At 42.0% G+C, this 10,227-nt stretch overlaps 1 protein-coding gene across 3 annotated transcripts in view; it reads right to left on the bottom strand.

Annotated features, from left to right (window-relative positions):
- Nucleotides 1-7,569, bottom strand: part of AMOT (angiomotin) — a 62,784-nt gene extending 55,215 nt beyond the window's left edge. For all 3 annotated transcript variants that reach the window (XM_045537785.1, XM_045537784.1, XM_045537783.1), the window contains exon 1: nt 7,089-7,569. The gene's annotated coding sequence lies outside the window, so the exon portion shown is untranslated. The remainder of the gene's footprint in view (nt 1-7,088) is intronic.
- Between the last annotated feature and the right edge of the window lie 2,658 nt (nt 7,570-10,227).

Below are 10,227 nucleotides of genomic sequence, written 5' to 3' on the forward strand. Positions count from 1 at the left end.
GGCAGCCTGAGGGAGACAGAATGTTCTTGGGGGTAAAGAGGTCATCAAAATTTTCTTAGCTCCAAAAATTGTTTGCTTTTAAAAAAACAATCTGCCTCCCTCAATATCTCTCTCTCTCTCTCTCTCTCTCTCTCTCTCTCTCTCTCTCTCTCTCTCACACACACACACACAGCACAGTGAAACTAACTGTAGAAGGGAAAAAAATCAAATGTTACCTTAATAAAATGGTTTATTGTGATTTGTTATATTTCTCTAATTCATATGGGAAATTCAAATAAGCTTTGGTTTATAGCCCGTGATCCAGAAAGTAAAACTGGCTACCACATTAAAATGTGATCACTGTATATAAACAGAGTAAAAAAAAAATCTGAAATGAAAACCTAAATGTAATAAAGAGGAAATTAGATTTCTTCAAAATAGGCAATCTAAATAATTTTCCCCATCTGTGATTTTTATCTTAGTTTGCTATCACATGGAAAAAATGTCACTAATTCAATGCAAATCCATGCCCCTTGAAAACAACCAAAATGAGTAAGGGATGCACTAATTAGCTTCCTAATGGGGAAGGTTTTAATTGAACTATTCTTTAACAACCTTCATCAAAGTTTCCAGGGCAACTTCATAAAAGGATGTCAAACCTGGCCCATATTTTTATTCCTTTAAAAATAATTCTCAATATGGAGAAACACAGAAAGCTGATTTCTCTTCAATGCTGTTAACACTCAGGCCACTACATTTTCTGATGTCAGCAATCCCCTTCCCACAAATATTCCAAGTATGCACCACCGTCATTCTCCTTTCAATTATGTGGTTTCTCTGCTCCTTTACTGATTGAGTCCAGGCCTCTTGGATAATGAGAAGCATGTGCAGGGAAAATATGCTCTTAAAAAACACATACATCAGTTTTATCGGCATTGTAAAGGGGGGGGGCATTTCATTTGTTCATATCAAAAGGACCAAAATCTGAAGTTTGCTATGGGATATATAAGAAAAAAAAAAGGATCAGCATTAATGCCTAAAGTTGGTGCAAGGGCTCGGCTCAGGGCAGGGGGGCGAGGCACAGTTATTGTGATCTGAAGCAACACCAGTAAGAGTAAGGGAGACTCTCCACCAAATTCACCCTTTCTAGCTAGGCCACATTTATATTTAATGTTATCTTAATGTTGCTTTGGGGGGTATTTAAGTTCTGACATACACATGGAAATGAGCCACGAATTGTACAGCAAGCATAAATATTCCATCATTAATAAAAACCAGCTGTCTATAAAACACCACAATGGCTGGGTTTCAGTTACTGGCTATCATCAGTATGTGTCACAAGCAAATATTCCTCAAAACTTTCTCCCTTAAAACACGGGCATGCGTACACACACACAGAGAAATTTGCTTTACTCTTTTTAATCTTTTGGAGTTTTGAAGAACTCGCTGATCTCCACGGCACATTTCAACTAATGTCTCTTTTTGAAGCTATTTTTCATCACCCTGGCAGATGCTAGAGTCCACTTATTTGCACAACTCAACTTAGCACATAGTACAAAAATGTTTAATGTTTTTCCAAAAAGCTGAGAGGGTCAATAATACAAATGTTGGGTCAATCGTAATTATAGTCAGTAAGGCAATGGGGCACCAAAGGGCACTGTATGTTATAAGAGAGCAAAGCTCATTAAAAAGGAACACCTGCTAAGGACCCTATAATAAGCCTGCTTTGCCACCATGCAAACACCTTTCATCCAATGACCTCAAAACATGTGCCCAATATGAAGCATGCCTAAACACCTCTGTGAAGTATTAATATCCTTGCTTCCCAGAAGGGTAACTAAAGCTTAGAGCAGCTAATTCATTTACCCTTGGTCACATGGCAAGTCAGACAGGGGTTGCGCAGACAAAACCAGATCCTGACTTCAAGTCACACAGGCTAATGTTATTTCATGGAGTTGGTGCAAGAGTGAAAGTGACTTTACAAATGTCAAGGCAAGCCTACAGACTTAAAAGAGTAGATTTTCAAGACCTGCCTTGGGAAATACTGGCAAATATATCCATTTGCATTTTCCCCATGATCACATATTACAAAAAATAAAAATAAAATGTTCCTATACTTTGCTTGGTACTTTCTAAATACTAAAAACCCACACCTTCCTTTTCTATTCCAGTTAGGGAAATTTAATCTAATATATGATGAGCCACTTGTTTCCAGGAATGAATCCATCAAACATTGGAGAATCATGGGTTGGATGCAGTGGCTCATGCCCGTAATCCTAGCACTTTGGGAGGCCAAGGCAGGAGGCAGGAGGATTGCTTGAGGCCAGGAGTTTGAGACCAGCCTGAGCAATATACCAAGACCTTCTCTGTACAAAAAATAGAAAAATTAGCTGAGTGTGGTAGCAAATGCCTGTAGTCCCAACTACTCATGAGGCTGAGGCAGGAGGATCACTTGAGCCTAGGAGTTTGAGGTTGAAGTGAGCTATGATCATGCCACTGTGCTCATGTCCAAGGAAGAGTGAGATTCCGGCTCAAAAATAAATAAATAAATAAATAAAAAGAAAAGAAATTGGAGATCACATATATAGTATACCTTCATTATCAAAGGAAAATTAAAGGACTGTGGAAATGAACTTTCCCTACACAGCAAAGGCCTTCAGCAAAGAACCCTATTATGTGTAGGCCATTCTGCTATACATATATGTCTTTTAATTGTCTAAAATCCTTAGTTTCCTTGCTATCTTTTAGTCTAATTTAAGCATATTATTTTCAATGTTATGAAACAAGCATATCTGGGCCTTTCTACTTCTCCCTTCTCAATCTGTAGATTTCATAGTGTACCCAAATTCATACTCTCTAGATAAGATATCGTGATATAGTGATTTAAGAATCATTGCCAATGAGTTAGACAAAGTAAACTGTAGACCCTAGGGTTTTTTTTTTTTGTTTGTTTGTTTTTGTTTGTTTGTCTAAAAGAATGGGAAAGGGATAACAGGAGGTCAAAGGAATAGAATTAACAGCCTTGCTAGATACATACAACAACTCCTGAATCACAGAAACTGTTTAGGGATTACATATTAAATCCGTTAGTCACTCCTGGCATTTGAGAAACAAAATGTATAAGATTCTTTGTGCGTACTCAGTCAGGTTCTGACTTCATTCCTCCACACAGGTTTATAAAGCTAAGTCTTAGGTGGGCTCTTATTTTAAAGCAACATTGTATATTTCTAACTATGCAAAATTCATGTTAATACAGGAATAAGGACTTGAAAGAAACTAGAAAAAATAAGGCAGGTGATCAGTTAGGATGATGGAATTATTGATGGAGTGTTAGACGGGGTCTTAGCTTCTTAATTTGATGTTGCTAAAACATAAAACACAACACATTTATATTGATACATCCTTATAGGCTCTTTTTTTTTTTACGTGATGACTAAATGATTGTATTTCTAAGAATTTTTGAACTTCATTCTAGTAGCAATCATTCACATTTATACCAGATATTGATGCCTAGAAAGGAAACCATAAACTTCTGAGATCTGGCTCTCAAAATCACCCTGTCTCACCCCCACCATTTACTGTGGAGCAAACTTGCCAAGAGTGGTAAACTGAGTCAGAGTTGGGCCAGAGCTCAGGTCCCTCTCACCAACAGGCTCACTAGGCAAGCTTATTGTATATTCTTAGGTCAAAAATGATATCAGGTGCCATTATTTACTAAAAACAATTTTCTGGGTCCTTGGGTTAGTCAAATACAATAACTGGAAATAAAATCTTTCACCTATATGGGGTGGAGAGTCCCATCCTTAGGCTTATTCAAAAACTATGAAGTCTGATTTATTTTCAGAAAGTAATACTAGGTCCCTTCCACAAGCAGTTGTAGGCTGGGGCTAACGTGGCCAGCATTATTACAAGGCAGAATGATTTAGACAATTAACTAACTCCATCCCATATAACAAAAAGATTTCAAAGTCCAAATAATGGCCTTAATTCAAGCAATAATCATTAAACAAATTCTAATGTATTCCTTAATGCAATAAATGTTTCTGAGAAGGCCCAGTTATACTGAATTTTTATATATCAAGTCATAGTTTAAAGGCACTAACTAGGAAAGCTAGTTCTTTCAAAAAAATCTGTTGTTGATTCTTTTATAAAGCAAATGACCTCCTATTTTCTTTCCTTCTTTTTCCTTTTTTTTTGTTCAGATTGTGTGTGTTATGTGTGGAAGGGGCGACTTCCCTCCTTTCTCTGGCTTAAAAGGGGTCAGAAGCCCACCATGGAGGAGAGTAATGCAGTATGGCCAGCCTGTTTAATGCCCCCTTCGTTCCTGGGACAAAATTCTAACCTTTGACTCAGGGGTGGGACCCTAGATTTTGGACCAAAGTCCACAAAAGGCAACAAGGAACGAAAAGTAAGTAAGGCTAAAGACAATACATCATAGTAAAACACCAACAAAAATTCTTAGGGACAGGAAATCAATGGATCACAATTCTAAACAAATTGGTTTAGTCCCCAGCTAATTAACTTGTCAAGCAGATCACTAAACCCACTGAATCCATGAGAGAAAGAGGTGATGTAATAGGAGATTTGGAAACATTTACCCATTTACCAACCTAAAAGGCTCTGCCACGACCACACACACCTCTCTCCACCCCTTTCAGTGGGTTTAAGCTGGGCTTAATGGGTGCAAAGGACAATTTCTACCAGACAGTCCCCAAGAATAGACTGTTCTCATGCATTCCAAATGCTCAGTCTCCATGGAGGAGGCTACCTGGTTGCAAGCATTTCCCAAGAGGGAATATATCCTCTACTCCTCCTCATTGGTAACACCCGCCCCACCCCCCTCTGTGCGCCCCAAACAAAACAAAACAACTTCTAACCACCCTGAGAACTTCAGGAAACTTTTCTGGGGTAAAGGAAAAGAAACGTTGAGAGGGGAATAGGAGAGTGTGAGAAACTCTTCTTGTTTCCAAATGGAAAAAAAGGCCTTAAAAAGCTGGATCAAAGGAAGAAAGGGGGATGGGGGAGAAGGACTGCTTAATTACAAAGACACCCTTTTAAAGAAGGCGCAGGTCCTGGGAGAGGGCTCTTAGGAGAGGCACAGAAGCAGAGGTACCCACTTAGAATTCTGGCACTCAATGGGACCTCAAGGTCATAGCATCCATTCCTCTGCCTTCTGATCAGACTGTTTTTACAGCATTCTAGAGTCTGATTTGTTCGTTACACAACTTCAGAAAAAGCAACTCTACAGAATATCTTTAGTTAGGCATTGATCTAATAAATCCTACTTCATAAACCAGAAATGAGATTTTAATTTCCAAATCCAAAACAGTATTGAATATGAATTTTTAAAACTCCCTTTCTAAAAGCTTTTAAATAGGTAACCAGATCCACAACTTTTCATGTGAAAGTTATTCTACATACAATTGTGGTCAGAGGTTTACTTCGTATCTAGACCACGAAGTTAGAAAAAGCACTTTCAATTTTACAGAGCCACAAACTTTTCCAAAGAAAGAAGTAACTTAAAATGAAGTCTGATGTAGTGCCAGAAAGTGTCTGTAAATGACATTGGATAAACCCATACAGAATAGTTGGAACCTGAGTTATCATCTGTAAATAGATGCAACTACTCTACAACCACCTGGCTGTTAAAATGTCCCAGGCCAGTTATAAAATGTAGTTTGGTCAGGCCAGCTTTTCCCTCCCAGCTGATCTGAAAACACGATAGCCTTTAAAATTGTCACCCTGTAACGTTCCTTCTCTACCTTCCTGCTTCCCTTTCCCCTATTAAAATTTATCAAAGAAATTATTTTAAAATGTAAGTAAATAATTTGTTCCCAAGCAAGCAATGGGTTAGGGACATTTCAGTAATGTCTTTGAACGTCACGAGTTTTACAAGCTCAACATACTTGTCCAATTGAAGATAGGTGGGAGATGGGTGAAAATTTATACCACATCCAAAATGGCATTTCGAACTATTCTTAGCTACTAAATGAGGGCGCTGAAAGGTCTAACTGAGAAGGCTTCACAAAGGCTGGACTGAGAAAGAACTTTTCACAAAGCATACCTCAAGGAGACATAAATACCCTTAGCCCTTCATCATTGAAGATTATGGTGACTAATTATCTTCCTCTCTGAATGGGAGAAGAGGGTTATATTCATAAAAGTTTTAAATTCCTCCCAACTTCTACTCTTCTACTTTTCACCGTGGGGAGGGGAGAACTGGACTAAACACTCCAAGTTGTCAGAAAATTCTTCCTAAAACCTATACTAGACATTGTAAATGTTTCTCACAAACTTTCCCTTTCCTCTCTTATTTAATTGTATTTAGTCCCTTGCTGTAAATCATTATAGTATTATCAGCGATAATTTACCAGGGACTGCTCACAGTCTATAAAGACTGTCATTTTCCCTCCCACTTTTCCTTCTCTTCATTTTCATATTTACTGTTGAAGCACAAACCTACAAGTGGCCCAGGCTTGGACCCTCCAGACACCTGCCTGATCCGGCAAAACTACTTAGTAACATCTTATAACATTTTATAAAACAGATGTGGCAACCCCCTCCTCACCACCACTACCACCACCACACACACCCTCCAAAGAGCAGCGCTGTGTTGTAGATTACTCCCAGACTTCAAAAAACGTCAAGAATTCACGGTCCTCCTCCCCCTCCCCCTGCCTCAGGGAATGTGAGCCCCCACCCCAAGCCTAAGCACTTAGGAGAAACCCACCTAGTTATCCGAGATAAGCACGGACATTCATGCTGGGCTAAATGTAGATGTCAGCTTCCCCTGGGTCTTTAGCTCCTTAATGTGATTAATTACCTAGAGACCTCCAAGGACCCTAGGAGGCAAAGAAGTGAATGTACCACCAAGTAGTGGTACCTACTAGCATCTCCTCACCGAAGCAGGATGGGAAAGAAGCGCACTTTAACCAATTTAACTTGCTGCACATCACAGGAAACTCACTGCCAGCTGCAAAGAAAGTAGAACACACGGGCATCCCCACATGCATCTAGATCGACGCACTCACGCCGAGGGCACGACCAAGTTCATGCCACCGTGGATACCTAACCCAGTTCCCCCCGAAAAGTAACCAGGCGTCTCCTACCCCTGAAGGCAACGAAGACAAGGTGACGACTCTGCTCGCTGAAGTGGCTTCTGTCCCGGGCCGGCGGCCAGGGATGAGCAGGGGGAAAGCCCCAACTCCGGGTTGCTCCCCTCCTTGCTGCTCGGTCCGGGCTCTCCTTGGTGGCAGTGGACAGGCAGGATACCGCGCAGCAGGGTGGAGCAGCGGATGGTCGGAGGCGAGACAAGCTGGAGGTGGTGGTAGTGGGGAGGAGGCGGGGAGAACTAAGAGAAGAGCAGGCGAAAGAGAGCAGAGATGGAGGAGTAATTCGGGGGTCTACCAGTTTAAGCAGCCAGAAAGCTCCTAGGAAGGAAGGGGCGTGACTGCGATGAAGGCAGCTCCTAGGCAAAGGATGGGAGGTAGGAGAGGGGGACGAATGGGTGGCTTTTCTTCTTGCGGTGAGCGGCTAGGACCGCCCCGGAGCTGGAGGTGGACTAGGGAGGGAGGCGGAGTAAGGGCGGGGAAAGAAGGGCGGGAGCCTGCCTGGGCCCTGGATGGGGGTGGGGCGCGGCACAGAGGCGGGGCCGGGGGGCGGGGAAGTTTCAAACAATTGAACGGCCGGGTCCGGGAGCTCGGGCGAAAGCAGGGGACCCTAGCTCTCTCCTTCTCACTAGCGGGCCACGACTCAGTTTACAGTAACCCCTAGAGTATGCGCAGGCACTGGCTGGGAGGAAGGAAAGGGTTTTGCAGAGACTACAATAATAATGTATGGCTACAGCGCAGCGGAGTAGCGTGGGAGAGCCAGTGCAGCTCCCCGCCCCACAGCGGGAGGAAGAAAAACAAATAATAGAAATGCTGAAAAGCAGCTTCTACCAAAGCCTGCTTAAAATAATGCAGGAAGGAGCAGCATTCCTTCGTTTTCCTTCCCCTCTTGCTTCCTATTACCAGCATGCCCCCACCCAGGTCACAGCTCTGCAAGACACCCTCCTTTTTTCCTCTGCTCCCACTAGCCACCTCCCCTGCTGGTCCCCCCACCCCGCGTCCGGGCCCTCGCCCCGATCCCGGGGGCGGGGGTGGGGGGTGGGGGAGGCGGGGCGGGGCTCTGAGGAGGCTCCGCCTCTAAGGCGGGCTGGGAGCGGCGACCTGGGCGGAGCGGTTTCCTGAAGTGTAAGTCTCACCCACCACTCTTTTGCAGCCACCCGTTGGCCAGTCCTGGCCTAGGATTAGCTTGCCATTGGTCCTTTGAGTTGCCAATTCGATCTTTTGTCCCACCCGCCCTCAAAATTAATAAAACTAAACAAGAGGCTATTGTCTAGCTCTCTGTTCTCCCCCAGCTATTGCTGGGAAAAGAAAGATGAGACAGTTTATTTCTCAGCCTCGCAAAAAAGTGCGACAGTGTGTCAGCTGACTCTGGCACACCTTTATGTTTACGGCACTGTCCAGCCCTCCGGGAATAGATAACTTTTCTTCCCCCTTAATTCATTAAATCAGGAGGGTGGGGAGGAGGTAAAGTGCATGAAGTGTCAATGTGGTGTTCACATTTTCTGGCTGCGAAAAATTGATATTGCTTAAGAACAGGGAGGGTTGAGAACAGCATCCGGGGACACGGAAAATCTACCATTTTACATCTGGGAAAACGAAAGTACAAAGGAAACAGTGTAGGGATAGCAGAATAACATGGAATTTGGAACCAAGGGAAGAATTTATCTGGGGCCCTGGCACTTATTATCCAGTTATGTGACTTCTGTTAAGGGGCTTAACTTCTCAGCCTTAATTTTTCTATCTGTAAATAAAGGTTATAAGACATGCCCTATTAACTTAATGGCACTGATGTGAAAATAAAATGAAATGTATGTAAAAACTATAAACCACAAAGCACTCCATACATGTATATGTTCCTACTTGTGCATGACACATGGTGTCTGAGAATCAAATATTCTGCTCATCTGTTTTCAGTATTTGCTTCCAAGGTTATGTAGGTTTTGTGGCTTTATTTTAAGTCAACTTTTTTCCTACAGTTTTGGGGGTGGATATGAAGTTGGCTCCCTGCAGTTAGAATAATAAATTACCCCTTTTCTAACCAGGGTGGGTGAGATTTCTTTTTTAAACAGTTCTGCAGTTGCACCACGACCTAAATCTATTGTGGTGCTGGTATTGAAAGAGGAAATCATGCTGTGTATCTCCAAAGTGAACTTGAGAAAACAAATATGAGGGAACATTTACCATGGAAACCACCATTCTCTACATATCCATATTTCCTAGAAAACATTTCAAGTGGGAAGAAAGCCTTAATGTAAGGAAAGGCCTTGACAATGCAGAGCTATTATAATGAACTCATGCCAATGAAAGAGTGACATCCCATTCAATCCTGCCCTAATGGGAGCCTTCTGATGGGATGTTCAAAGCATTCAAGAGGAAGTGTGCTTAAAAGAAACACCATTTCATGGTGAACAGGGTCTCAGAATATAACTGGGTGCAGGAAAAGTAGTGTGCGGGTGCCATGTTGTAGAGCATGCAGCACGCTCTGCTTGTAGCAGTGGAAACATTCAGAAGCAGGAATATGGGCAACACGGATTCTCAGTTACGATTCAGTTTATGTATAAGGTGAGGTTATTTGGGTGATTTTTCATGGGGAAGGTGAGTTTCTGAGTGTTAAAGACATGGAGATACCTGGTTTGTTAGTCAAGGGAAGATTATTCCAGCTTTGTTATCTGGAGTAGTGGACAGGAGAGGTAGATAAGGTAAGTATATGCTGGAGGGCTACTACAATGGGATACTTGTTAAAATCAACAATGCTGTCAAAATGGAAGAAGTCAAATACACACATGGTAAAATAAAACAGTACTGAAAGACTACGGTGAAAAGTTCCTCTCTACCACCCTGCTCCCATAGTCCCTTTCTCTTTAATGACTGTATGTCATCTTCCAAATAGATTGTTTCCATAGTCAAGCATGAATGTGTGTGTGTGTGTGTATAGTCCCTTTTTGCCCCTTACAAGTGGGATCATCAATCACACACAGCACATCTTGCATATCTTATTGCATTTCTTAACAGTGTATCTTAAATATCCTTCCATCTCAGGGTAACTACAGTTATGTCATTCTTTTTCATTATAATGCAGTATTCCATCACATAGATGTGCCAAAAGTCTTTTATTCATTTCCCTACTAAAAGAAGATTT

This window comes from Lemur catta, chromosome X (assembly GCF_020740605.2).
Source record: "Lemur catta isolate mLemCat1 chromosome X, mLemCat1.pri, whole genome shotgun sequence".
Taxonomy (NCBI): domain Eukaryota; kingdom Metazoa; phylum Chordata; class Mammalia; order Primates; family Lemuridae; genus Lemur; species Lemur catta.